Source organism: Rhinatrema bivittatum, chromosome 5, assembly GCF_901001135.1.
Source record: "Rhinatrema bivittatum chromosome 5, aRhiBiv1.1, whole genome shotgun sequence".
NCBI lineage: Eukaryota > Metazoa > Chordata > Amphibia > Gymnophiona > Rhinatrematidae > Rhinatrema > Rhinatrema bivittatum.
In genome coordinates, this window is record NC_042619.1 from 335,286,694 (window position 1) to 335,314,686 (window position 27,993).

Sequence of the window (27,993 nt, forward strand, 5' to 3'; positions counted from 1 at the left end):
TTGGCCTCCTCACCTCCTGCTCTACGTGTTGCCACCTTGGCCCCTGGTGGGCAAGGTGCTTCGAAGAATAGAGAGACACCAAGGCCCGGTCATTCTTGTGGCTCCGGAGTGGCCGCGCCGGCCGTGGTACGTGGATCTGTTCAACCTGGCGGTGGACGGGACTCCTGCACCAAGGCCCTGTATTTTTCGACCAGGCAGAATGCTTCTGTCTTGCGGCATGGCTTTTGAAAGGCGGCGCCTCCAACGCCGGGGCTACCCGGACTCGGTAGTTGCGACTCTTCTCAAGGCGAGAAAAACATCACCTCCGTCACTTATGTGCGTGTCTGGCACGTCTTCGAGTCTTGGTGCATCGCGCATTCTACACGCCCACGGGCGGCTTCGGTGTCTCAGGTACTCCAGTTCCTTCAGGAAGGCTTGGACAAAGGTTTAGCCTATAATTCCTTATGGGGCGGATTTTCAGAGCCCTGCTCGCCTAAATCCGCCTAAATCCAGGCGGATTTAGGCGAGCAGGGCCCTGCGCGCCGGTGCGCCTATGTTCAATAGGCCTACCGGCGCGCGCAGACCCCGGGACTCATGTAAGTCCCGGGGTTTGGCGAGGGGGCGTGTCGGGGGGCGGGCCCGGTCGGCGTGGCATTTTGGGGGCGTCGGTAGCGTTTTGGGGGCGGGCCCGGGGGCGTGGTTACGGCCCGGGGCGGTCCGGGGCGGTCCGGGGGCGTGGCTGCGCCCTCCGTACCCGCCCCCAGGTTGCGTCCCGGCGCGCTAGCGGCCCGCTGGCGCGCGGGGATTTACGTCTCCCTCCGGGAGGTGTAAATCCCCCGACAAAGGTAAGGGGGGGGTTTAGACAGGCCCGGGCGGGTGGGTTAGGTAGGGGAAGGGAGGGGAAGGTGAGGGGAGGGCAAAAGAAAGTTCGCTCCGAGGCCGATTTCGGAGCGGCCTCGGAGGGAACGGGGGTAGGCTGTGCGGCTCGGCGCGCGCCGTCTATACAGAATCGATAGCCTTGCGCGCGCGCCGATCCAGGATTTTAGCGGCTACGCGCGTATCTACTAAAATCCCGCGTACTCTTGCTGGCGCCTGATGTGCCAGCAAAAGTACGCCAATTCGCGCGGTTTGAAAATCTACCCCTATGGGTTCAGGTGGCGGCCCTGGGATCCCTTGTCCGCTTACCAGAATACAGATCCTTGGCTTCTCATCTGGACATTGTCCGTTTCCTGCGTGGGGTCAAGCACTTGAAGCCTCCGATCCAGTCTCCTTGCCCTTCCTGGAGCCTTAATCTGGTTCTCCGCTCCTTGGCGGGACCTCCCTTTGAGCCGCTGGGGTCTGCCACTCTCAAGGATCTTACCCTCAAGACCGTCTTCCTCGTGGCCATCTGTTCCGCACGCCGAGTCTCTGAGCTGCAAGCGTTGTCTTGCAGAGAACCCTATCTCAGTTTCACCGGCTCTGGGGTGTCTATACGCACGGTTCCTTCCTTCCTTCCTTCCTACCAAAGGTGGTATCAGCCTTCGACGTGAATCAGACGATAGAGTTGCCCTCCTTCTCCACAGAGGAATCGCGGGAGCTTCGAAAACTTGATGTAAAGCGCGCACTGCCTCGCTGCCTGGAAGTCACCAATGATTTCCGTCTCTCCGATCATCTCTTCGTTTTCTGGTCGGGACCACAGAAGGGACATAAGGCCACGAAGACAACAGTTGCTCGCTGGCTCAAAGAAGCCATCGTTTCATCCTATATAGGAGCGGGCAAGGAACCACCGTTGGGGGTCAAGGCTCACTCTCTCCATTCGCAAGCTGCGTCCTGGGCAGAATGTCAATCTGTCTCCATCCAGGAGATATGCAGAGCAGCGACCTGGAAGTCTCTGCACACTTTCATGCGGCACTACCGACTACAGCTCCAGTCGCCATCCTCCGGCTATCTTGGGGACAGTGTAGTCCGAGCAGGGCTTTTAGGGGCCCACCCTCTTTAGGGATGCTTTGGTACATCCCACCGTCTGGACTGATCCTGGTATGTACAGGAAAAAGAAAATTACTTCTTACCTGCTAATTTTCGTTCCTGTAGTACCATGGATCAGTCCAGACGCCCTCCCTCAGGAAAATTGGGAATTGGGGGTGCCCTGCTCCAACTCAGTTATATGTTCTTTCTCTGTATTCAGAGGCTTCGCTCCACAGTTTCTTTGCAAGTTGGTTTTCAGTTTGGTTTGCTATCAATTATAGTTGAAAGCAGTTGTGTTGTAACCCTTTTTTTTTTCTGGGTTCTAGAGCTTGATTCATCATTATCTCGTTTATCGGGACATAGGCTTTGATATTCTATATACTGAGAGGATACTGAGGGTGCACTGGCTTATATGGCAGCACCCTCAGAGTTTTGTTCTGACTCCATCTGCTGGACGGGGGACATAACCCACCGTCTGGACTGATCCATGTTACTACAGGAACGAAAATTAGCAGGTAAGAAGTAATTTTCTTATTAGTTTTAAATATATTACCCATTAACTTCATTGTGTCCCCTGGTCTTTGTACTTTTGAAAAGAGCAAACATAGAAATGACGGCAGAAGAAGACCAAACAGCCCAACCAGTCTGCCCAGCAAGCTTTCGCACTTTTTTTTTTCTCTCACATACTTATCTGTTTCTCTTGGCTCTTAGTAACTTTTTTTTATTCTATTTACCTTCCACCCCCGCCATTAATGTAGAGAGCAGTGTTGGAACTGCATCTAAGAGAAATAGCTTAATTAGTTAGGGGTATTAACCACTGCCATAAGCAAGCTACACCCATGCTTATCTGTTTATCCAGATTATGTAATTCAGTCCTTGTTGGTTGTTGCCTGAATATAGATCCACGTTTCTTCATTCCCCCCTGCCGTTGAAGCAGAGAGCCATGATGGCTAAGCGTGAAGTGTCAAACTTTCTCTACTGCTGTTGAAGCAGAGAGCTATGCTAGATATGCGTGAAGTGTCAAAACTTTCTCCCCTGCCGTTGAAGCAGAGAGCTATGCTAGATATGCGTGAAGTGTCAAACTTTCTCCCCTGCCGTTGAAGCAGAGAGCTATGCTGGCTTTGTATTGAAAGTGCAGTGTCAGTCTTTCTTGCCATTGAAGCAGAGAGCTATGCTGTATATGCATTGAAAGTGAAGTATCAGGCTTATTTGGTTTGGGGTAGTAACCGCCGTAACAAGCAAGCTACTCCCCGCTTTTTTGTGAATGCAAATCCTTTTTTTCCACATTTCCTCATTAGAGCAATGTTGGAGTCGCATTAACCGTGTGTATGTTTATTGAATAGGGTATTATCACTAGGTAGTAGCAGTCGTTCCCGTGACCCAGCCACTCTTCATTCACATCCTCTAGACCAGAGCTTTCCAAAGTGTGTGTCGGGACACATTAGTGTGTCGCCTGTAGTGTGGAGGTGTGTCGCCCGGTCCACAGGGCCGGCGGAAGCAGGGAACTGTAGCAGGAAGATCGGCGGGCAGTGGTGGAGCTTACATCACCACGGCCCGAAGAAAAGGGTCACGTTCACTCCTCCCTCCTTCCTGCCTGTGCAGCCCTGGAAGAAAAACCGTTGCCGGAGCCACGTGGGGCAGGAAGGAGGAGGAGCATCTGCTGTGTACAGAAGAAGAGCAGCATTAATGGGCCGTTGCGGATCCCACGTCGCGGCAGCCCGAGAAGAGGAGAAAACCCGATAGCAGGGCCGCTGCGGATCCCACGTCGCGGCAGCCCGAGAAGAGGAGGAAACCCGATAGCAGGGCCACTGCAGATCCCATGTCACGGCCAGGGAAGATCAGGGCCTCTGAAGAGCCCATCCTTTGGCAACCCGTGCAGAGGGACAGCATGTGCCAGTGAGAGCCTGTGCTTGAGCAAGAGAGCATGTAGGAGTGAGAGAGCCTGTGTGTCTGAGAGTGAGACAGCATGTGCACGAGAGAGACAGTATGTATGTATGTATGAGAGAGAGGCATGTGAGAGTGAGAGCTGTGGATGTGTGAGATTGCATGTGAGTGAGAGCCTGTGTGTGTGAGAATGTGTAAGATAGCGTGTGAGAATGAGAACCTGATTGTGTGTTTGAGGGAAGACAGATGGAGAGAAAAGAAATAGAAAAAAAGACCCTGTAAAAGGAATTGGCAAAAAAACAAGAAAGGAAAGGTGGAAAAAAAGCCTGTGACCAACCAATTAGAAAACTAAGATCAGACAGCAAAGGTAAAAAAAAAAAATTACTTTTTAGTGATTGGCACATGTGATCTTTGGGAATGTGCAAGAGTAGCACTTTCTCTATGCCGATCTCACAATGTACGAGATCAGCATGGAGGAAGTGGAAGCCTGCAAATATTTATTATGAGATAGGTTGTGTTGTAAAACATTTTATTTATGTATATATTTAAGGAAACATACATAAATTGTTGAAATACATTTTGTTCGTTTAACCTTTAACTTCTGGTTTGCTGGTAGACTGAATTACTGTGTCACGAAATTATGTTTGTCTAAAAAGTGTGTCACCAACATGAAAAGTTTGGAAAGCTCTGCTCTAGACTTTATGGATCCACAGTGTTTATCCCATGCCCCTTTGAAGTCCTTTACAGTTTTGGTCTTCACCACTTCCTCCGGAAGGTCATTCCAGGCATCCACCACCTCTCCGTGAAGAAATACTTCCTGACATTGGTTCTGAGTCTTCCTCCCTGGAGTTTTAAATCTTGACCCCTGGTTCTGCTGATTTTAAACAACTGATTAACGTTTACTAGTTCCATTCCACTCGTTTTATAGACCTCTATGATATCTTCCCTCAGCTGGTTCTTCTCCAGGCTGAAGAGTCATAACCTCTTTGGCCTTTCTTCACAGGGGAATTGTTCCATCCCCCTTTTTTATTTTTTATCTTGGTCACCCTTCTCTGTACCTTTTTTAATTCTGCTATATCTTTCTTGAGATGTAGTGATCAAAACTGAGCACAATACTCAAGATGAGGTCGCACCATGGAGCGATACACAGGCATCATGATATTCTCTTTTTTTATTCTCCATTCCTTTCCTAATAATCCCCAGCATACTATTTGCTTTCTTAGCTGCTGCATACTGAGCAGAAGACTTCAACATATTTCAACGATGACATCTAGATCATTTTCCTGAGTGGTGATTTCTAATGTGGAAACTTGCATTTTGTAGCTATAATTTGGGTTACTCTTCCCTAAGTGCATCACTTTGCACTTGTCTACATTAAATTTGGGCATGCAAATTGCTGAACTGGGAGATTCGTTTGCCATGTCCTCTTGCAATTTCTCACAATCCTCTTGTGATTTGAATTCTTTAAATAATTTTGTGTCATCAGCAAGTTTGATTACTTCACTTGTTTCCATTTCCAGGTCATTTATAAATATACAAGCCGTTAAGCCTGTAACAATGGACAACATTTAAAAACAAATTTTCGGTCCATTTCCCTCCCCTCACCTCTCTCTTCTCCCTCCCTCCCTCTATTCTCCCTCCCCCCTCCGCTCACCCTCTCCCTCCTCGCTCCCCCCTCACTCTCTCCTCCCCTAAGCTCAGCTCACTCTCTCCTCCCTCCCCTCATTCTCTCCTCCCCTCAGCTCAGCTCAGCTCACTCCCCCTCTCTCAATCCCCTCCCCTTTCAGCTCATCCACAACCGGCAGACGTGGGGTGTCCCTCCCTTGCGCGCCGCCGCTCCTGCTCCTGCTTGTCGCCGCCGCTGGTACTGCTCCTCCCGCTCCTGCTCGTCGTCGCCGCTGGTACTGCTCCTCCCGCTCCTGCTCATGGTCGCCGCTGCCGCCGCTCCTGCTCCTAGCCACCACTCCTGCTCCTGGACCCAGCACCATTTTTTTTTCAGGCATGCTCCGCTCTGACCGATGTGCTCGCCCATGCATGCGCGGTAGAGTTGCTCTCTACTGCGCATTTGCGGCACATCGGTCAGTGCTCCCTTATCTAGTAGATTAAAAAGTATTGGTCCCAAAACAGAACATGCTAGAGAGATAAAGTTCCTGGATGGAATAAATGACAATTTTATGGAGCAATTGATTAAGGACCCGACAAGAGAGTTAGATCTTATTCTCAGTGCAGCACAGAATTTGGTGAGAGAGGTAACAGTGGTAGGGCCGCTTGGCAATAGTAATCATAATATGATCAAATTTGAATTAATGACTGGAAAGGGGACAGTTAAGCAAATCCACAGCTCTCGTGCTAAACTTTCAAGAGGGAAACTTTGATAAAATGAGAAAAATAGTTAGGAAAAAACTTAAAGGAGCAGCTATAAAGGTAAAAAGTGTGCAAGAGGCGTGGTCATTATTAAAACAAAAAAAATACCATCCTAGAAGCACAGTCCAGATGTATTCCATACATTAAGAAAGGTGGAAGGAAGGCAAAACGATTACAGGCATGGTTAAAAGATGAGGTGAAAGAAGCTATTGTGCCAAAAGATCTTCATTAAAAAATTGGAAGAAGGATCTAACAGAAGAAAATAGGATAATTCATAAGCGTTGACAAGTTAAATATAGACATTGATAAGACAGCTAAAGAGAATTTGAAAAGAAGTTGGCCGTAGAGGCAAAAATTCACAGTAAAAATTTTAAAAATATATCCGAAGCAGAAAGCCTGCGAGGGGTTAAAGGGGCACTTAGAGAAGATAAGGCCATCGTGGAAAGATTTTCTTTGCTTCGGTGTTTACTGAAGAGGATGTTGGGGAGATACCTGTACCGGAGAAGGTTTTCATGGGTAATGATTCAGATGGACTGAACCAAATCACGGTGAACCTAGAAGATGTGGTAGACCTGATTGACAAACTAAAGAGTAGTAAATCACCTGGACCGGATGGTATACACCCCAGGGTTCTGAAGGAACTAAAAAATGAAATTTCAGACCTATTAATAAAAATGTGTAACCTATCATTAAAATCATCCATTGTACCTGAAGACTGGGGAGTGGCTAATGTAACCCCAATATTTAAAAAGGGTTCCAGGGGCGATCCGGGAAACTACAGACCAGTTAGCCTGACTTCAGTGCCAGGAAAAATAGTGGAAAGTGTTCTAAATATCAAAATCACAGAACATATAGAAAGACATGGTTTAATGGAACAAAGTCAGCATGGCTTTACCCAAGGCAAGTCTTCCCTCACAAATCTGCTTCACTTTTTTGAAGGAGTTAATAAACATGTAGATAAAGGTGAACTGTTAGATGTAGTATATTTGGATTTTCAGAAGGCGTCTGACAAAGTTCCCTCATGAGAGGCTTCTAGGAAAAGTAAAAAGTCATGGGATAGGTGGCGATGTCCTTTCGTGGATTATAAACTGGCTAAAAGACAGGAAACCGTAGGATTAAATGGACAATTTTCTTAGTGGAAAGGAGTGGGCAGCTGAGTGTCTCAGGGATCTATATTGGGACCCGTACTTTTCAATATATTTATAAATGATCTGGAAAGAAATACGACGAGTGAGGTAATCAAATTTGCAGCTGATACAAAATTATTCAGAGTAGTTCAATCACAAGCAGATTATGATAAATTGCAGGAAGACCTTGTGAGACTGGAAAATTGTGCATCTAAATGGCAGATGAAATTTAATGTGGATAAGTGCAAGATGATGCACATAGGGAAAAATAACCCATGCTATAGTTACACAATGTTAGGTTCCATATTAGGAGCTACCACCCAAGAAAGAGATCTAGACGTAATAATGGATAACACATTGAAATGGTCGGTTCAGTGTGCTGTGGCAGTCAAAAAAGCAAACAGAATGTTGGGAATTATTAGAAAGGGAATGGTGAATAAAACGGAAAATGTCATAATGCCTCTGTATCGCTCCATGGTGAGACCGCACCTTGAATACTGTGTACTATTCTGGTTGCCGCATCTCAAAAAAGATATAGTTGCGATGGAGAAGGTACAGAGAACGGTGACCAAAATGATAAAGGGGATAGAACAGCTCCCCAATGAGGAAAGACTAAAGAGGTTAGGACTTTTCAGCTTGGAGAAGAAACGGCTGAGGGGGGATATGATAGAGGTGTTTAAAATCATGAGAGGTCTAGAATAGAACGGATAAATGTGAATCGGTTGTTTACTCTATCGGATAATAGAAAGACTAGGGGGCACTCCATGAAGTTAGCATGTGGCACATTTAAAACTAATCGGAGAAAGTTCTTTTTCATTCTGTGCCCAATTAAACTCTGGAATTTGTTGCCAGGGGAAGTGGTTAGTGCAGTTAGTGTAGCTGGGTTTAAAAAAGGATTGGATAAGTTCTTGACTTAGAAAATATTGGCTAACATAGGATAGACTTAGTTTTTGGAAGCTTGCCAGGTTCTTAAAGCCTGGATTGGCCACGGGTGGAGACAGGATGCTGGGCTTGATGGACCCTTGGTCTGACCCAGTATGGCATTTTTTTTTTTAATTAACGTTTTTTATTTGGCATAGTGCTTGTAAATAACGTAAGATAACAGGCATATAGATCAATACACAATTGACTTACGTCTCAGCTTTGAAGCATGACTATAATTACAAGAAATCAAATAAAGAACATCATAGTCTTATATGAGTCCACTACGACTGAGTGTCTTTGTTGTCCATAATCGGAGGTATCTTCTGTCCGGTCAAATCATACTGTCTCCAGGCACGATATGGATTCCAGACATGGTAAAATTGAGGTAAACAATGGTGTTTTTGAGCAGTCATCTGGTAAAGAATACACATATTGTCCAGTTTGTGAAGTTCTACATCCACAGATGGGTCTTGTATTTGCTTCCTCGTGGATGCCAAAACACATCTTGTACCCAAACATGTTTGTTAAAGCAATGCATTAGAGTTTCTATTACTCTCAAATGGGACATTTATTAATGCATATTCTGGAGTCAGAAGAATAGGTTTCCCTAAAATACTTTGCATCATGGTATTAACCTCTCTCCACAATCTGCTTACTTTAGGACATTCCCACCACATATGGAAAGTTCCCGACATGTTTAGGAAAATCAATTCTCATTCTTCCTTAGTAAAGGATTTATTCAAATCCTCACATGCCTCAATGTATTTCATATTGTCCATGTTAGTGACCTGTAGGAGGCTATATATTTTGGATAAAACCACCTTTGATTCTATCTGCTGCCTCGCACCAGGTTTCCAATTGCACCTTACCCTGAGATAACCTCCCCCCCCCTCCATAGCTTCTTTTCGAATAAAATGAATTATTTGGTAGTAAGGGTAAGGATGGGCATGTTGAATCTGAAAAGTGTCCCTTAGCTAGTTATAAGGTAGTAAACCATCCCTTCCCCATATCTGACCCAAAATGCTAAGGCCGTTATTTTTCCAATCACGGTAAATCGTACTATCCCAACCCGATGTGAAGTTCTTATTGTAAAAGAGATGGGTATCATGGAAGTAACATCTCGCGCCGATAATGATGTGTTTCCACTGCGCCTAGACCTGTAATGTAGTTTGTAAGGGCAGGGTTATGAGGCCCTGGACTTTCCACGTCACCGGTGATTGCCACGTGAGGAATCTAAGAGGTATTTGCCCCAACGCTTCTTGTTATATAGTAACCCATCTTGGTGATTCCCTGCCTTTATGCCAGGTGATAATAGCCCTAAGCTGCGCTGCTGTATAATTCCCTTGTAGTCTTGGAACCACCATACCTCCCCGTAATTTATGAGTATTTAACACCGATTAAGCCACCCTGGGCGGTCTTCCAAATGAAGGTGAATAGTCGTTTCTGCCAGCCTTTTAAAACCTTAGTGGGAATATGAATTGGTAACGACTGAAACAAGTAGTTAATCTTGGGGATAACATTCCTTTTAATCGTGGGAATATGACCAGTCCATGCCAATGGGTAATTCACCCACATATCTAAATCTCAAAATATCTTGGTAGTTAATGGATGAAAATTCAATTTGAACAGCTCATCTAACTGACTGCTGATTAATATGCCCAGGTATTTAATTCGATTCTTTGCCCATTTAAATGGGAATTTAGGTTTGAGATCATTAACCTGGTCAATAGGCAAAGAGATATTTAACACTTCCGATTTGTCTAGATTCAGCTTGAATCCAGAAACTGAGCTAAAATCTTTCAGTAACGCAACCACCCTTTCTAGTGATGTTCTGGGTTTGTATAGCGTAAACAGCACGTCATCTGCAAACAGATATTTTATAATCGGCTTCCTTTACCTATATACCGGAGACAGAGATATGGTAAATGGTTCTAAGAAGAGTGCGAATAACAATGGTGATAATGGGCAACCTTGCCTCATGCCCCTACAAATAGGAAACGGTTCAGAATACACCCCATTAACTTTTACACGAGCTTCTGGCCTCATACAATTTAGCCAACCAACTGCAAAATTTGGGACCAAAATTCATTTTCCCCATAGTTTGGAACAGAAAAGGCCAGTGGACCATGTCAAAGGCCTTTTCTGTGTCCACATCAAATAATACCGCAGGAGTTTGATGCCTCTTTGTCCACCAGACAAGATCAATAGTTTTCCGGATATTATCTGCCGCTTTCCGTTGAGGAATAAAACCCGCCTGGTCTGGATGGGTTAACTCCGCATTGCCCTGTTGAGGCGGTTTCGCAGTATTTTTGCTAAAATTTTAAGATCAATGTTTAATTAGGGATATGGGTCTATATGACCCGCATTCTATCGGGTCTCGACCTGGCTTCGCTAGGATGGTAATGCCCGCCACATTTGCGCCCGCTGCAAGCGAATCACCTTTTTGTAGAGCATTAAATGTCTCTATGAGATGAGGAGCCAATTGATCCCTAAATTTCTTATAGAAAGCTCCCGTATACCCATCGAGTCCTGGAGCCTTGTTAGCTTTAAGCTCACTTATAGCTTGCTGGATTTCCAGAGTGGAAATTCCGGCTTCAAAGAACTGCCTGTCCTCTTCTATAATCTGAGGTAAGTTGATGTTAGCAAGGTACAAGGTTATACTGTCCGCATGGATGTTAGGGTCCGCAGTGTATAGTGCTCCATAAAACTGTTGGAAACGTTTTTGGATCTCTATGGGCGTATTGAGGATGGTGTCATCCTCTCCCTTATTGCTCGTAATGATATGTTGTTCAATTTCTTTTTTTAGTTTGCGTGCTTAGAGCCAACCCACCTTGTTGCCCCACTCAAAGTGTTCCTGTTTTACCCTTTGTAAGATAAATAGGAGCTCATTCGGCTGTAACTCCCGCAAGGATGTGCGAGCTCTTTGTAATTGGGCATAAATTCTGGTGGAAAGGGATGCTTTATGTTGCTTTTCCAACAGGACAATTTCAGCATTCAATTTGGTAATCTGTTCCAATTTCACCTTTTTCTGATGGGAGGCCTGTGATATAAAGTTCCCCCTTAGAACCGATTTCACACATTCCCAGAGCAAACTTTTAGATTAGGTAGTATGCTCATTAAACTGCTGAGATTCCACAATAGCCTCACGGATGGACTGGCAAAAAGAATCATCCTCTAGCAAGGTATTGTTTAATCTCCAATACCAGAGACCAGCAGGGTTATCTTGTAAATTAAATCTCATCCAGATCGTGTCATGATCCGACCAGGTGATATTGCCGATAGCAATCGCTCGGACCCGTAAGTTGAGAACCTTGTCTATTAAAAAGTAATCGATTCTAGAATAAGAGTGGTGTGTGTGGAAAAAGAAGGTATAGTCTCTAGTAGCAGGATTTCTGTGTCTCCATATATTCTGCAGTCCCATGGATCTCAGAAACCCTTTAAGACTGGTAGATCCTACTTTGGATCCTACCCCACCTCCAGATGAGTTATCCACATGGGGTTGTAAAATAAGGTTAAAAATCCCCTGCAACAATGGTCTGTCCCAACTCCATCTTATCTAGCACATGCTGTAAGCTATCAAAGAAAACTGGATGGTCAGAGTTGGGTGCATAGATGTTCAGCAGCATGCATGTAACCTGACTTATCTCTATCTGTAGTAGTAAGCACCTTCCGATTGGGTCAGCAAGGGATTTTGTAACTTGGCATTGTAGGTCCTTATGAAGTAGAATACTGACTCCCGAGTACCGTGCCACTTTGGAGGCCGCAGCATGATATTGGTGGGAAAAAAGAGGCCAAAGAAGTAACCGTTCATGCCTGCGTTTCAAGTGGGTTTCTTGCAAAAACAAAATATCTGCCCTAGAAGTTTGTGCTTTCGTCCTCAGAAGATGTCTTTTACGTGGGCTATTGAGTCCCTTAACATTAAGAGACAATATTTTAATCGACATCATTCTTTAAGGGTGCATATAAAGTGTGATCCTGTACGCCATGTCGTGGCCTTCAAACAGCTAGACCCAGCATCCTTACTGTGTGCCATCCCTGATTATAAGTTACACACCCACAGTGACCCTGTACCTGTCTTTTTATCAGTCTATTAGCCTTTAGAACAAAAGAATATGCCATATTATCAATATTTATCCCCATTCCCCCATCCTCCCCCCACGCTTGTATAGCCCCGCAGTTTTGATTCCCACTCATGGCTGCTGGAGCTGATGAGAGCGGGTCTTACCACGGAACCTAACCCCCTTCCCATCAATTAGAAAACTTCAACTGTAAACAGAACATGTATAAAATGTTAAATGCTTAAGAGAATAACTGCACAACTGAATGGCTATACTTTGGCATGGCTACCATTCAGCAACCAGATTGTCTCAGATACTTGTCTGGATGCAGTCTCTCATCCTGACTCCTTATCGTGATCCACTCGATTGTCCCCTGAATTTCTGCGAAGTCGTTTCCCGCCTTTGGAGACCCGTTGCCATCTGGGTGTATCCGCCGGTGCTGTATGCTGTACGTTCTTCTTTTCCCTTGTGATTCTGACAACATGTCCTGCCTCCTTCAAAATGACTGCTGCTTCCTCTAGGTTGTGCGCTTTAGAAGTGCTGCCTTGAATAGTTATGGCAATGCCAAAAGGAAAAAGCCAACGGTATCTGAGATTTTCTTTTCTTAAAACTTGAGTAATTTCTTTAAACTCCATTCATCTTTTTAAGGTAATAGGAGAAAGATCAGCCAATATCATAATAGAATGTGAATCCCAGTCCCAGGACTGTTGATTTCTTGCCATGAGGTAAACTTTCTCCTTCACTGAATATTTGGAGAAGCAGACTACAATGTCTTGGGTCCCAAGGTTCTGTGGGCATGTTCCAATTCCACCCCAGGAGTGTGTCCCTGCCTTAGAAAAAGACTGCATACCTTTTTAATAGTCTCTTTGCAGTCAGCATATTCATCTGTTTCAGGGATCCCTCTGATTCTCAAATTGCTACATCTGCTTCTTTTCTCAAGATCTTCTAGTTTTGTTGATATGTCCACATTTTCAGATTTGTGATGTGAAATGGAGGCTTGGGATGCCTATAATCTTCTCTGCTTGTGCTTCCAAATGAATATCACAATCAACTCTCCTTCCTATCTCAGCCATTTCCTCCTTTAGTGCATCCATGTGGTTGAGGAGGTCTTTTTTTGTTTTCTTTCATTTCTCTTCTGATATCGCCAAACCACTGGTGAAATTCTGCTCTAGTTGGCATGGAATCTATTGGGGCCGCCCCTCCTCCTGCTTCTCTCCCTTCCGTGGCCTTGTGCTCACCGGAGGTCGCAGCTTCCGTTTCGTCAGCGGGCCCGTCGTCGAGCAGTGCTGTTTTAGCGTATGAAAACTGGCAAAGGTCGGTTCCTTTTTTCTTTTGCGCCATGCTGCTCACTTCTGCTTCTGTTTCGCCAGTAGTAGAACCGCATTAGTTGCCTGAATTGTAAGGTTTTAGGCGAAAGATGATCTGGAATTAGCGGGAGCTCCAGTTCATTTGGCTATTTTGTTCCGTGGCTAGAGCACCCCCCCATATGGCATGTTCTTATGTACCACTGAGGCAGTCCACTTTTTCCACTGGGAAAATTTACCATTTAGCCCTACTCTCTGTTTTCTATTTTTTAATCAGTTAGCAATCCACAATAGGACACTGCCATGACTTTCTAATTTCCTAAGAAGTCTTCCATGAGGGACTTTGTCAAATGCCTTCTGGAAATCCAGATACACTATATCAACTGGTTCACCTTTATCCACATGTTTATTTACGCCCTCAAAAAATGCAGCAAATTTGTGAAACAAGACTTCTCTTGGCTTTGTCCCATTAAACTATGCTTATCTATATGTTCTGAAATTTTGTTCTTTATGGTAGTTTCTACCATTTTGCCTGGCAGAGATGTCAGACTCACTGGTCTGTAATTTCCTGGATCGCCCCTTGATCCACTTTTTAAAATTTGTTACACTGGCAACCTTCCAGACTTCAGGTACCATAGCTGATGTTATTGATAGTTTACAAATTTCCAATAGCAGATCTGCAATTTCATTTCTCAGTTCTTTCAGCAGTCTGGGATGTATACCATCTGGTCCAGGTGATTTGCTACTCTTTAGTTTGTCAATTTGCCCTAGTACATCTTCCAGGTTCACAGAGATTTGTTTCAGTTCCTCTAAATCAACACCTTTGAATATCATTTCTGGCATGGGTCTATCTCTTACATCTTCCTCAGTGAATACTGAAGCAAAGAATTTATTTAGTCTCTTCTAATCTCATCCATTGTTTGCTCTAAACATCGATAAGGAAATTGATTAAAATGAAAGCTTAAGAGTTTCTTAGGTAAGAAGGAGGGCATTACTGTTTTCTCTGACATTAAGTACAGATTCCTGTAATATAGAGCCTGTAAGTCCAAGATGCTGAACAATTTGCCACCAGAAATAGCCTTTAAGGACAAGACTTTGAGAGATGCCTGTTTGATAGGGTCAAAGGAAGTACCTGCTACAGCCTTCAGCACCTTGTTGAGATCCCAAAAAGGGATCACTAGATGCAGTAGAGGTCTGAGATCCTTTACAGCTGTCAAATAGCAAACCAAAGAATCTTGAATTCTTCCTCTATAATATAGGACCACCACCTGAACCTTTTTCAAAGCCATTTAGAGGAAAGATAAGTTGAAAACATGCCCTGAAAGGGGAAGACATCTGTTGCTGACACTAGGCATCAAACAGCCTCCAGACCTGTACATGTGCTAAAGAAGTGGTCTGCTTCCTAGCCCTCAACATAGTTACAATCAAATGGTGAGTGGACCTCTGTTAGGTAAGCAAGCTCTTTCAATGGCCAAACCATAAATAAAAATTGAGCTAGGTCTTCTCATAACAGATCCTTGACAGTCAGCAGCTGTAGAGCTTCCTTTACCCTGAGCCACATTAGATGGCATGTCATGGTCTTCTTGCCCAAGCGAAAGGCAGTTCATCTTCTTAGCCTTCTTCCTATGAGTGGTCAGAGAGGAAACATACAGAGATGGTGGTTCTCCAGTCACAGTTGAATCAGTTTGTCTGTTCCCATACATTTGCTGCCTTTTCTGTGGCTCAAAAGCCTCCCCAATATGAATTCCTCTGCATTCTAGAAGGTCAAGCCCCACCAGTGGGTTATGCACCTCTGCCAGCAGATAGAGATGGAGCAAAAGTTAACGTCATGGTTATATAATCCCGTCCAGTATTCTACGTCTCCAACAGATGGTGGACATGCATTTTCCTATGGAGGATTGCCTGTGAGCAAGAAAGTACAGAAGAAAAGGGAGAAAGAAAAAAGGAGACATCAGGAAGATGAGATGTTTATATAGCACCGCTTTCCTTCTGAGGGAATACTGTTTGGTCCCTCCCTCAGTAGAGTGCCTTTGGTCTGGTAGCCTAGGATGGCATAGGCTTAAAATTTAATTAGCAGTTGCAGGCCAAGAGAGGCTTGTCAGTGAAGGCTTTTGCCCTCTCCCCTGTAGCCAGGACCCGTTTGTACTCTCAGCCAAGGAGGTAAAAGTTTTACATTATTAAAAAAAAAACATAGCAGGAGAAGGAAGAGAGTTTTCCTACTGGGTCTGTTTTTTCTTGGCGTTCGGCCTTCCCGCTCACTTCTCTGGGGAGTTCTGTGAGGTGTGGAGGTAGTTGAGGTATGGTGGATCGAGCAGCCTTTTGGCTAGGCCCTGCTCTCAGGCTTCTCCTTTTTTGGTGCGTGGTAGACCATAAGGGTAATTTCACTGTGTTGCCGGCATGTGCCTGTGCATTGGGCATCCATTGTCCTTTCTCCCTCTTGGACAGTGAGACTCTTTGGACTCACTGCTTGTACGTCCAGATTGAGTGTTCTTCCTTCTGGATGCACACCTTGTGTGCCTAGATTAGGCGTTCCTTGAGCGTGTCTGTCTGGACGCCCGGTTTAGACATCACTTTACGCAAGCATTCTAAGTGTGTATATCTGGATGCACATTTTTTGTGCGCCCATTTTGGGTGTGGTTTTTTCACGTGGATACCTGGCCACTCTTTTTTTGTGTGACTAGCTGGGCGCATGCCTATGTCTGACTGAGTGCAGTACAACCATGGTGCCAATGGTGAAGGAGTCTAAGCGCTTATCTATTTGTGTTGCATGCCACATCAGGGCGATACAGCTGGAGCTTTCTTCAAGCCTGTGTCAGCACTGCCTTGATGTTCGTGGGGATTTACCTCCTGATTTTTCCAATGATGGTCCTTCTCCTTGGACTGAGGGAAGTGGGACCGATGACAGCATGACTCAGGTGTCCCCTCCTTTGGTTAAGCCATGGCTGAGTTGTCAGGCGAAACTCATGTTCAGGATATAAAATTTGGGCCTGTGGGCCTGGAATGGACCCATCCTCTCTTTCCTGGTGGAATTCCTTCAGGGAATAGACATTTTCTACAGTGGCAGTCTTCTGAGTCAACATTACCTACTTGTTTATATCCATGTGCTCAGAGTTCTCACGTGTCTGCCACTATGGTCAAGTACAGTGGTGCAGCGTGGTCTGACAAGGTTCAAAAGCGGGTGGATCAAGAGGACACTGATGATGGTGGTGGAGGCTCTCGATGAGGAAGGGGAGATTTCCCCCAGATGTGAAGTTGCATAGAACTCTTCTCTATTTCTTTCATAGAGTTGAGTTTCTGAGCTTGACCTTTCAGACTTTAAAGACACTCAAAGTGGTTGGGACTGACTCCTCCGGGTTGCAGAAGGAGGACCCCATTTCGGTCACCCTACCCAAGGCCTCATGTTTCTTTCCCCTCCTGGATGTGATTCAAGCGTTTATTGATCTGAAATGGAGTGCACCAGAGGCATCCTTTAAAGGAAGGTGCACCTTGGTGGGTTTATACCCCTTCGATCTGCAGGACAAAGAGCAGTTGCATTTCCCTAAGATGGATGCTTTGGTGTGTTCTGTCACAAAACAATCCACCTTTCCAGTGGAAGGAGGGTGCAGCTCTGAAGGATACTCAGGATAAAAGAATTGAGGCTATTTTAACGCAATCCTTTGAGGCAGTGGTGATGACTTTACAAATTGCTTCTTGTTGTTGCCTTGGTAGCTTGGGCAACCTTGCGTTTTTCTCAAGAATTTGGCAGTGCTGCTTCTGATAACTGACTTATGGCAGAGCCAGAGGCTGCCTTCTTAGCTGATGTGGGCTCTGACCTGGTTCACACAGCCGCTAAAGGAGCATCTTCTTTGATTGCAGCCGGGCAACAGCTGTGTGTGTGTGTAACTGGTTGGCAGATACTATTTCAAAGTCCATTCTTACCAAGTTGCCCTTCAACTGTTTGCTTTTATTTGACAGTGAATTGACTAAATGGGGAGAAACCCAGGTCTCTCACTTACCAGAGGATAAGAAGACAGTTTCCCAGACTTTTCGGGCTATTGGCCATTCTCAAGACTACTGGCATTTTTGGCCTTATAGGGGAGGTTCTTCCCAGAGATCACTTTCCTACCATAGATTTCAGTCCATTTGCCCCTGGGGGCCTTGAAAGGATGCTGCCTCCGGTAGTAGAGCCCCTTGATCTGTTCAGTGAGGAATATGGGCTCACCTATATCTCACTTTTATCATGGATGAGTCCAGAATACTTTGGATCAATGGGTCCTCAAAGTAGTTCAAGACTGGTATGCTCTAGAATTTCTTCGTATTCCTCCAGTTGCCTTTATATCATCTTCATGCAGCTCCACTCAGAAGAGGGTAGAAGTGGAAGCTACATTACAAGGGCTGTTGGACCTGAAAGTGGTGATTCTCGTTCCCGAATCGCAGCAAAACATGGGCTGTTATGCCATTTATTTTGTTGTACTCAAGAAGGAAGGGTCTTTTCCATCCATACTGGATCTCAAGGGCATCAAACATCATTTGCGAGTCACGCATTTCAGAATGGAAATGGTGCGATCTGTCATAATGGCAGTTCAAGCAGGGGAATACCTCACATCTCTGGATCTGATGGAAGCATATCTGCATATTCCCATTCACTAGGAATATCAACTGTTCCTTCAGTTTGCCATTCTGGATCATCACTACCAATTTCAGGTCTTGCCTTTCGGGCTGGCAACGTGCCCAGGACCTTTTCCAAGGTCATGGTGGTGGTAGTGGCGGCCCTATGCAAAGATTACATTCTAGTTCACCCTATCTAGACAACTGATTGATTCGAGCCAAGAGCGTGGAAGAGAGTCTTTGCTTCAATACAACGCAGGGCAGTGTTTGTGCCGGAGACTTGAAACAAACTATTGTTGGCTCGAGTTCGAACCCTGATGAACACGGTTCACGGGGATGATGGCTGCCGCTTTGGAAGTATAAGTGCCCTGGGCAAGGGCACTTATGTGACCTCTTTAATGCGTGTTGCTTTCCCACTGGTACCTGCAGTTGCAGAACTATGCAGTGAGGTTGCTCCTACCATTGGAGGGAAGGTCTCAGATGGACTGGTGGTTACATCTCAGGAAGGGAGTTTCTCTGGAGGCATCTGATTTGTTGGTACTTATGATAGATACAACCTTCTGGGGGGGTGGGGCATTTCATTGTCAGAAGTTGATGGTGTAAGGTCACTGGAATGCAGAGCAGCAGCAGTGGAACATCAACAGGTTGGAAGCACGGGGGGGGGGGGGGTGTCGGTTAGCATGCTTGTGCTTTGCCGATGCAACAACAATGACTTTCAGCAATCGTCAGGGTGGAATCAAGAGACAACCGGTGTTGGAGGAGATAGATGTGCTCATGGTGTGGGCAGAGCAACGTCATCTAGGTATATCCACCTCTCACACTGCTGGAAAGGACAGCATCAGAGCCAACTTCCTTAGCAGGAGAAACTTGGACCCAGGAGAAGGGGTGCTGGAGGATGAAGCCTTTCAGCTCCTTGTGGCCCGGACCTGTTGGCAACCTTCAACAACACGAAGGTTCCACATTTTTTATTTTTTTGTAAATGGTATTTTATTAGGTTTTCCAATAGCCGAACAATACATTATTACAATATTAAAGTCAGAAATGATATGTAACAAAATACAATAAAGTATGTTCAAACAATACATATATAGTAAATGTGTAGTGATATGTGTATATCCAAAGCAGTGTAACATAGAAACATAGAAATGACGGCAGAAGAAGACCAAACGGCCCATCCAGTCTGCCCAGCAAGCCTCACACATTTTTTCTCTCATACTTATCTGTTTCTCTTAGCTCTTGGTTCTATTTCCCTTCCACCCCCACCATTAATGTAGAGAGCAGTGATGGAGCTGCATCCAAGTGAAATATCTAGCTTGATTAATTAGGGGTAATAGGGGTAGTAACCGCCGCAATAAGCAAGCTACACCCATGCTTATTTGTTTTACCCAGACTATGTTATACAGCCCTTATTGGTTGTTTTTCTTCTCCCCTGCCGTTGAAGCAGGGAGCTATGCTGGATATGTGTGAAGTATCAGTTTTTCTTTTCCCCTGCCATTGAAGCAGAGAGCTATGCTGGATATGCATCGAAAGTGAAGTATCAGGCACATTTGGTTTGGGGTAGTAACCGCGGTAACAAGCCAGCTACTCCCCGCTTTGTGAGTGCGAACCCTTTTTTCTTCTCCCCTGCCGTTGAAGCAGAGAGCTCTGCTGGATGTGTGAAGTATCAGTTTTTCTTCTGCCCTGCCGTTGAAGCAGAGAACTATGCTGGATATGCATTGAAAGTGAAGTATCAGGCTTATTTGGTTTGGGGTAGTAACTGCCGTAACAAGCCAGCTACTCCCCTCTTTGTGAGTGCAAATCCTTTTTTCCATATTTCCTCTTGCTGTTGAAGCTTAGATCGATGTTGGAGTCACAGTAACCATGTGTATGTTTATTGAATAAGGGTATTGTCTCCAGGCAGTAGCCATCATTCTGGCGAGTCCCCCACTCTTCATTGGCGGCCTCTTGAATTTATGGATCCACAGTGTTTATCCCACACCCCTTTGAAGTCCTTCTGGAGCTTCAAATCGTGACCCCTGGTTCTGCTGATTTTTTTCCTACGGAAAAGGTTTGTTGTTGTCTTTGGATCATTAAAACCTTTCAAGTATCTGAAAGTCTGTATCATATCACCTCTGCTCCTCCTGTTCGGATGATCTCCGATTATCCTAAATCTTCCAATCAGCTCAATTGCTCCAGAGGTATGAAAGCAGGTCAGGTATATAATCATGAATCTAGATACAACGTAAATTATTATATACATCATCTAATTGGCAGTGATAAATGATGAGGGCTGGGTTAGCCTCCACTTCTGGTAAGGACACCATACAGAATTAAACTTAGCTACATGGTGATGTTTCCTGGCAGTTAATTTATAGAGTTCACACATCTTATCCAGCTTGGAGACCATGTCTTTCAGTAATGGTGAGTGGGCCTGTTTCCATCAAGCTGCTATAACCATTGTGCAGCCAGTACTATCTGATGGACTAAAATCCCAGCCAGTCTGGGCCCCTCACTCGGAGCATTTAATAAAGCAATTTCAGGAGTGATCTGCACCTCCTTCTGAATGATTTGCTTTATAAAATCACCCACCTCCCCCCAGAATCGAACCATCACTGGGGGGAAGTGGGTGATAGAATGGTCCACTTTGGCCACATCCTTTCCAACACTTATCCATTTGGGAAACTCCAGCCTTAAACAAGCGGAGCAGAGTATAATACCATCTCAGCATTACCTTACACCCATTCTCCATGAGTAGGGCCGATACTGAGCTGCGTTTAGTATTTAAGAAAATCATATCCCATTGCGATTCATCCAATTCAGTCCCTAGGTCCTCCTCCCAGGCCCTAACAAATAAAGGTTTATGGGTGGAGTCTTTATTGAGAAAGGTATATATTTTGGATATGACCCCTTTAATCTTGTCTGCCTGGGAACACCAGATTTCCATTTGCATCTTTCCCTTAGAAAGGTCAGTCGCTGTATTCTCAGTATGGACAAAGTGACACAATTGTAAATATGGGAATCTATCCCTGTCCATTAATCCAAAGGTGTGTGCTAGACTAGTAAAATTGATCATCCCCCTTCTGTCCCATATGTCATTAAATGAATTGATCTTTTTAAGCTTCCATTCCCGAAAACGTGGAGAGATTTGTCCAGGGAGAAAACGTTTATTGAAATGTAAATGAGTGCTATAGAAATATTTCCTGTCTCCCACTCCATTGGTTCCATATTCTCAAGGTGTTATGAGTGGTGAGGGGGAGTTCTTTCCACATCAGGGCTCTCAATGGCATAGATCCTGTCAACTCCTGTTCAAAGTCCACCCATCATTTTTGTTCCCCCTCCTTATTCCAGTCGATCATAGCACACAATCGAGCAGCGACAAAGTACCAACATAATTGAGGAACTCCCACTCCACCCCTCAGCTTATGTCTACACAAGACTCCTCTCCGTACTCTGGGTGGCTTCCATTTCCAAATAAAAGCAAATATTCTTTTCTGCCAGCTCTTCAGAACAGCAGTAGGGATGTGTATAGGCAAAGTCTGAAAAAGATATAGGAACATGGAGGGAACACTCATCTTTATTGATGCTATGCGTCCCAGCCAGGTGAGTTGGGATCGCTCCCAAGTGTCTAAATCTCTGAAAATTTTAGTTGTTAAGGGTGTATACTTTAAATTTAAACAAATCATCTACCTTATTACTAAGATATATGCCTAAGTATTTTATTTTGGAATGTGCCCATTTGAAAGGAAATTTCTGTTTAAGGCTGGGAAGTTGATGTTGTGGTATCGTTAAATTCAATACCTCGGATTTATCTAAGTTAAGCCAAAATCCTGAAACAGCACTGAAATCAGATAGAACATCTACCATCCTCTGTAGGGAAGTTGAAGGGCTAGCTAGAGTGAACAGAATGTCATCAGCGAATAATGACAGCTTATAATCCCCGATATGGAGGAATCAAATCTAACCTTTATGGCTAGGGGTTCTAAAAACAAGGCAAATAATAATGGGGATAGGGGACACCCCTGCCTTGTGCCTCTCCCTATAGGGAACGTCAGAATAGTAACCATTCATCTTAACGCATGCTTTAGGTTCATCATAAAGCTTGCCCAGCCAGCTTATTTTTATTTTATTTATTTATTTAGAGATTTTTATATACCGCAGTATGTAAGAAGATACATCACCGCGGTTTACAATCAACAATAAATTAGCAACAGGCTTTACAGATAACAGGTTTTACAGACAGTAAACAAAATTCGTAAAAATTTTTTTACATACAAAAATGATTTCGGCATTAACTAAAAATCATTTACAAACAAAAAAAACCATAGCAAAATATAACTCAACGGAGCTGAATGTAAACACAGGTACTGAATTATTAGGATTATTCTATTATTAAAACCAATTAAAGATCATTAAATATAAAATTATTTAATTATAAAATTATAATTAAATAATTATAAAATATTTATAAAATATTTTATAACTTATAAAATATTTTATAACTTATAAAATATTCCCCAAAGTTCATCTACTTCAATGTGTGAAATAGATAAGGCCAGTGCACCATATCAAACGCTTTCTCAGCTTCTACAGAAAATAAAGCAGCTGGGCCTTGGGTCTCTTGCACACACCATATCAGATCAGTAATTTTACGAACATTGTCCGCAGCCGTTCTTCCAGGAATAAATCCGGTTTGGTCGGGGTGAACCAATTTTGTCATTATCTTATTCAAACGGTTTGCCAGGATTTTGACCAGAATTTTAAGATCGATATTTATTAACGAAATAGGTCTATATGACCCACACTCCATGGGGTCCCTTCCCGGTTTGGCCAAAATTGTAATACCTACAACATTTGAGCCTGCAAAGAGCCGAGAACCTGTCCTCAATAAATTATACATCTTCCAGAGAATTGGGGCTACAACATCTTTAAATTTTGTATAAAATTGAGCTGTATATCTGTCGAGGCTGGGGGGCTTTGTGTGGCTTGAGGTCTTTGATAACTTGTAATACTTCCCCCTATAGTAATTTCACCATCTAGGAAGTTTTTATCTTCCTCAGTTAGAGTAGGAAGGGTAAGCTTCTGCAGGTACAAAGCTATCTGATCCTCTTGAATGTTGGGGTCTTTTATATATAATTGTCCATAAAATTGTTGAAAGCGCTGGTGAATCTCCTTGGGAGAGGATAGGAGAGAACCATCTGCCCCATATATCCTAGTAATCTGATTCTCAGAAGTTCGATGTTTCAATTTGCGCGCTGGGAGCCTACTCGCTTTATTTCCCCACTTAAAATGTTCTTGCTTTACGATATTTAATTGGTGGGAGATATTATCCAATTGCAGAGCATGTAAGGATTCCCTAGCTAATTGTAATTCTCTAAATATCCTAGGTGAAAGATGCGCCTTGTGCTTCCCCCTCCAATATAGCAATCTGTTCCAGTAGCACCTTTTTGGAGGCCAATTTCAGCTTCTTTTGGTAGGATGCCTGGGATATAAATCTGCCCCTGAGTACTGCTTTCAGGCAATCCCAGTATAGTGGTGGGGATATTTCATCAGAGTCATTAAGCCGCTCATACTCACTAATCGCAGTGATAATCTGAGAGCAAGATGTCTCATCTTCCAATAATGTATCGTTCAATTTCCAATATCTTGTGCCAGGGGGAGTGGATTCTAATGTGAGTTCCAACCACACCAGAGCATGGTCAGACAAAGAAATTGACCCATGTGTGGGCTAAAGGTTTTATCTATTAGGATCCAGTCAATCCTTGAATAAGATCTATGAGGATTAGAATAGAATGTATAATTTCTCTCTTGAGGGTGTCTATCACGCCATATGTCAAGAAGGTCCCTTTTTTGAATAAAGGACTTCAAGGAATTTCTCCCTTGTTTTCCTCCCACACCACCACCTGTCGAGTTATCTAGTCTAGGCTGGATAGTTATATTAAAATCTCTAGCTATGAGTACATGACTCTCTCTATCTATGGTCTATGATCTCTTCCAGCTTGTGTATGTAAGCAGTGAAATTCGTGTTTGGGGCATAAATATTGTAAAGGGAATAAGTTTCCTGTCCTATTTTCTTGTATTATTCTATTCCTATTGTATTATTAAATAGCAACCTTCTGGGTCAGCCACAGTTTTCTTAACATATCCCTGGAAATATTTATGGAACATAATGCAGACCCCTGCATATTTAGCGGTTTTTGACGCCGCTGCAAAAAATTGATGTGGATATAGTTGCCACTGGAGAAGACGCTCATAATGCTTTTTTTAATGCGTCTCCTGAAGAAACAATATGTCTACCCCAGTCCCTTGTGCCTCAGCCCGAAATAGTTGTCTCTTCTGGGGTCTATTTAAACCTTTAACATTGATTGACCATATTTTAACAGAAGTCATTGTGGTGATACAATAGAACTAATTATGCATATACCCCACTGATCCCTCATAGATAGATAAGCGACCCCTGCTCCCCTTTTTAAGACCATCAATAACCCAACAGCTATACCCTTAGATAGGAAAAATATTCCCACCTGGAGACTGAGCACATCATGTAACCAACCGAGCATGTAAGACATTTACTGCAAGAATTATACTATAAAATAAGAATAGAAATAGAAACCCCTCCACAGGCTGGCAGAGGAACTGTAGTTCACCCGGTAACCACCAGGGGTGATGCATTCTTGTTAGAAGTAGTGGAATCACAGTCTGGAATTCAGCTGGTTAAAGGCAGTTGCCAGTGTATCAAGAGTTCTCTATTGCTCTGTAATCCGTTGGGCCAGGCCAGGAATAGCTTTGTAAGGCTGAGAGCTGAGCCGGGTCCATGGAGTTAGCAATCTGTTACGTTCTTTGTGTTAAACTAGGCAGTGGGCCCTTGGGTCGTGGTAAGAGATGACTCCACCCACAGGGAGAAGCCCTGTGGGGACTCACCACGACAGGCAGGATTTCAGCAGTGATAGATAACAGAGGTACTAGCTTTATTATGCAGCAAGAATAACCCGAGGAGTGGGTTAATAGACTCAGTCCAAGTAAGTAGCCTGCAAGCAGGCTTCTCCAGTAGTGGTCCGCAGAGCGGGGTAATCCGGGAAATACTTCCTTTAGATGAAACTTGTGCTTATGGTCTCGGGTAGTGGTCCACAGTGCGGGATAGGCCGGAGACTGAAGCTGAACGTTGCACAAGGTAGAAGAGATCCGGAAGTGGCCCGCAGCATGGGGTAACCCGGGGAATACCTTCTCTTGATGAAGGTTTGTGCAGGCGATCTCCGGTGGTGGTCCGCAGTGCGGGGTAGGCCAGACGCCGGTGGTAATAGTTGTACAAGATAGTATGGATCCGGTAGTGGTCCGCAGAGCGGGGTAACCCAAGAATCCACACGATGAAGGAAGAGTAGGTCCAGTACTCACTGAGTCAGAGGAAGCCAGTTGGAGAGAAGGCACCATAGAGACCCGGAACAGGAGCACTGGAGTGTCATCCAAGGAATGGGGATGAAGCTCACTGAAAGGAAGGTGAGACAGTTAAGAGATGGCTCTCCGAGGAGCGGATAGCCCTAGGTGCCACAAGGCCCCCGAGGAGTGAGTTCCGAGATCACCCAGACAGGAACAGTGAAGCGAAGTCCCAGAATGGCAAAATTAAGCAGGACAAGAATCCTTGCTAACTCGTAACTTGGATGGTCAGCTGAGCTTAAGTATTGTAGGTGGATGATATCATGCGGTGGGAGATGCCCCCGAGGTTCCTGCCATGACTTGTACAAGAAGGGGGCAGGCGGGCACATGCGTACCCTAGGTTACCTCTGATGCAAGATGGTTGTCGGGAGCGCCCACGCCGTCCCGGGCATGCCATGGAGGTCGGCGTGTGGAAGTAGAGGCGGCTATCCTCCCCTAGACTCTGTGCTGTAGGAAGAAAGGAGGTAAGCAACAAAGGTCGCAGCCGTCTGCTCATGCTAATGTTTCTTCTGCTCATGCTAATGTTGCTGGTGTTCATACCTGTTCTCTGTAAACTGATGTGATGTGCAAACGAACATTGGTATAAAAAAAGCTATAAATAAAGTAACATTCAGGACACGTATGCTCACATTCCAATATCCCCACATCACTGCAAATACCTGCGTTTTATAGTGGGACATCAACATTTTCAGTACCGGGTTCTGCCTTTCAGACTTGCCTCGGCACCCCATGTATTTACAAAGTGCCTAGCAGTGGCTGCGGCCCATCTACGCAAGAACAGCATACACGTATTTCCTTACCTGGACAACTGGCTGATCAAAAGCCATTCCAAGCAAGGAGCTTTCGATGCTCTCAAGCTCACTATCAATCTGCTACACTCGTTGGGATTTCTCATAAACTACCAAAAATCCCACCTGACTCCATCTCACCTTCTTACTTTCATCTGAGCAGATCTAGACAGCACAGTTGTAAAGGCCTTCCTACCCAACGACTGTGCAGAGACACTCTCCAAGCTAGCTACATCTCTGCGTACAAAGAAAACAGCCTCAGCCCATCAATTCCTAAAGAAGCTGGGCCACATGACTTCCATTGTCCACGTCACTCCTATGGCCAGGCTGGCCATGAGAATAACTCAATGGACTTTGAAATCTCAGTGGCTCCAAGCCACTCAACCTCTTTCATCCCTGGTTCATGTAACCCACCAGCTACGTTTATCGCTTCTCTGGTGGACAAACAAAGCCAACTTGCTAACAGGTTTACCGTTCTAGCAACCAGTTCCACAAGTAACCTTAACCACAGACGCATCCAACTTGGGGTGGGGAGCTCGTGTGAACAATCTTCAGACTCAAGGTACTTGGACTCAACTCGAAGCAAAGTATCAAATCAACTTCCTAGAGTTCGAGCCATATGTTATGCTCTCTATGCATTCAAGAACTACCTTTCCCACAAGACTGTTCGTATATAAACAGGCAACACAGTTGCATTGTGGTACTTGAACAAACAGGGAGGAACAGGCTCTTATTTCCTCTGCCAAGCCACGCAGATCTGGGCCTGGGCCCTTGCACATTCCATGCATCTCTGGGCCACTTATCTTACAGGCATATAAAACATAGTGGCAGATCGCCTCAGGCGACAGTTCTATCCCCACGAGTGGTCTCTGGATCCTGTGGTGACGACCAGAATCTTCCAACGCTAGGGTCAACAGACAATAGACCTCTTTGCATCTGAACTGAATCACAAAGTGGACAGATTCTGTTCCCTGCACAAGCAACAAAATGCGTTAGCCATGGATGCCTTCACTCGCCCCTGGAACACAGGCCTCCTATACACGTATTCCCTGATGGCCAAAACTCTTGTGAAGCTACAGCAGGACAAAGGGTCAATGAAACTCATAGCCTCGTATTGGCCTCAACAAGTATGGTTTCCCATGCTTCTGGTTGGAGGGCTGCCATCTCCAAAAAAAACAAAAAAACCAAAACAAAAAAACAAAAAACAAACAAACAAAACAGAGGTGGGTAAGAGTATGGGGCAGGGGTGTGGCCGTTTATTGCGGCAGTTGCTACCCCTGATTGAGCTGGATGTTCATTGGGATGCGGATACGGCACTGCTCTCTGCATTGGTGGAGGGGTGGAAGGGAATTGGGGCCGGAGGGTGCTGGAAGCCAATAGTGACGGGGGAGGGGGAGAAAAAAGGGGGGGGGGGGGAGATAAAAAAAAAATGGATAAACTGCGTGGCTTGCTGGGCAGACTGGATGGGCCGTTTGGTCTTCTTCTGCCGTCATTTCTATGTTTCTATGTTTCTCGACCTCTCGATCAGAGAACCCATTCGCCTGGGCACAGCGTCCACTCTCATAGCTCAGAACCAAAGCATGTTATGCCATCAGAACCTTCAGACCCTATCCCTCACAGCCTGGAT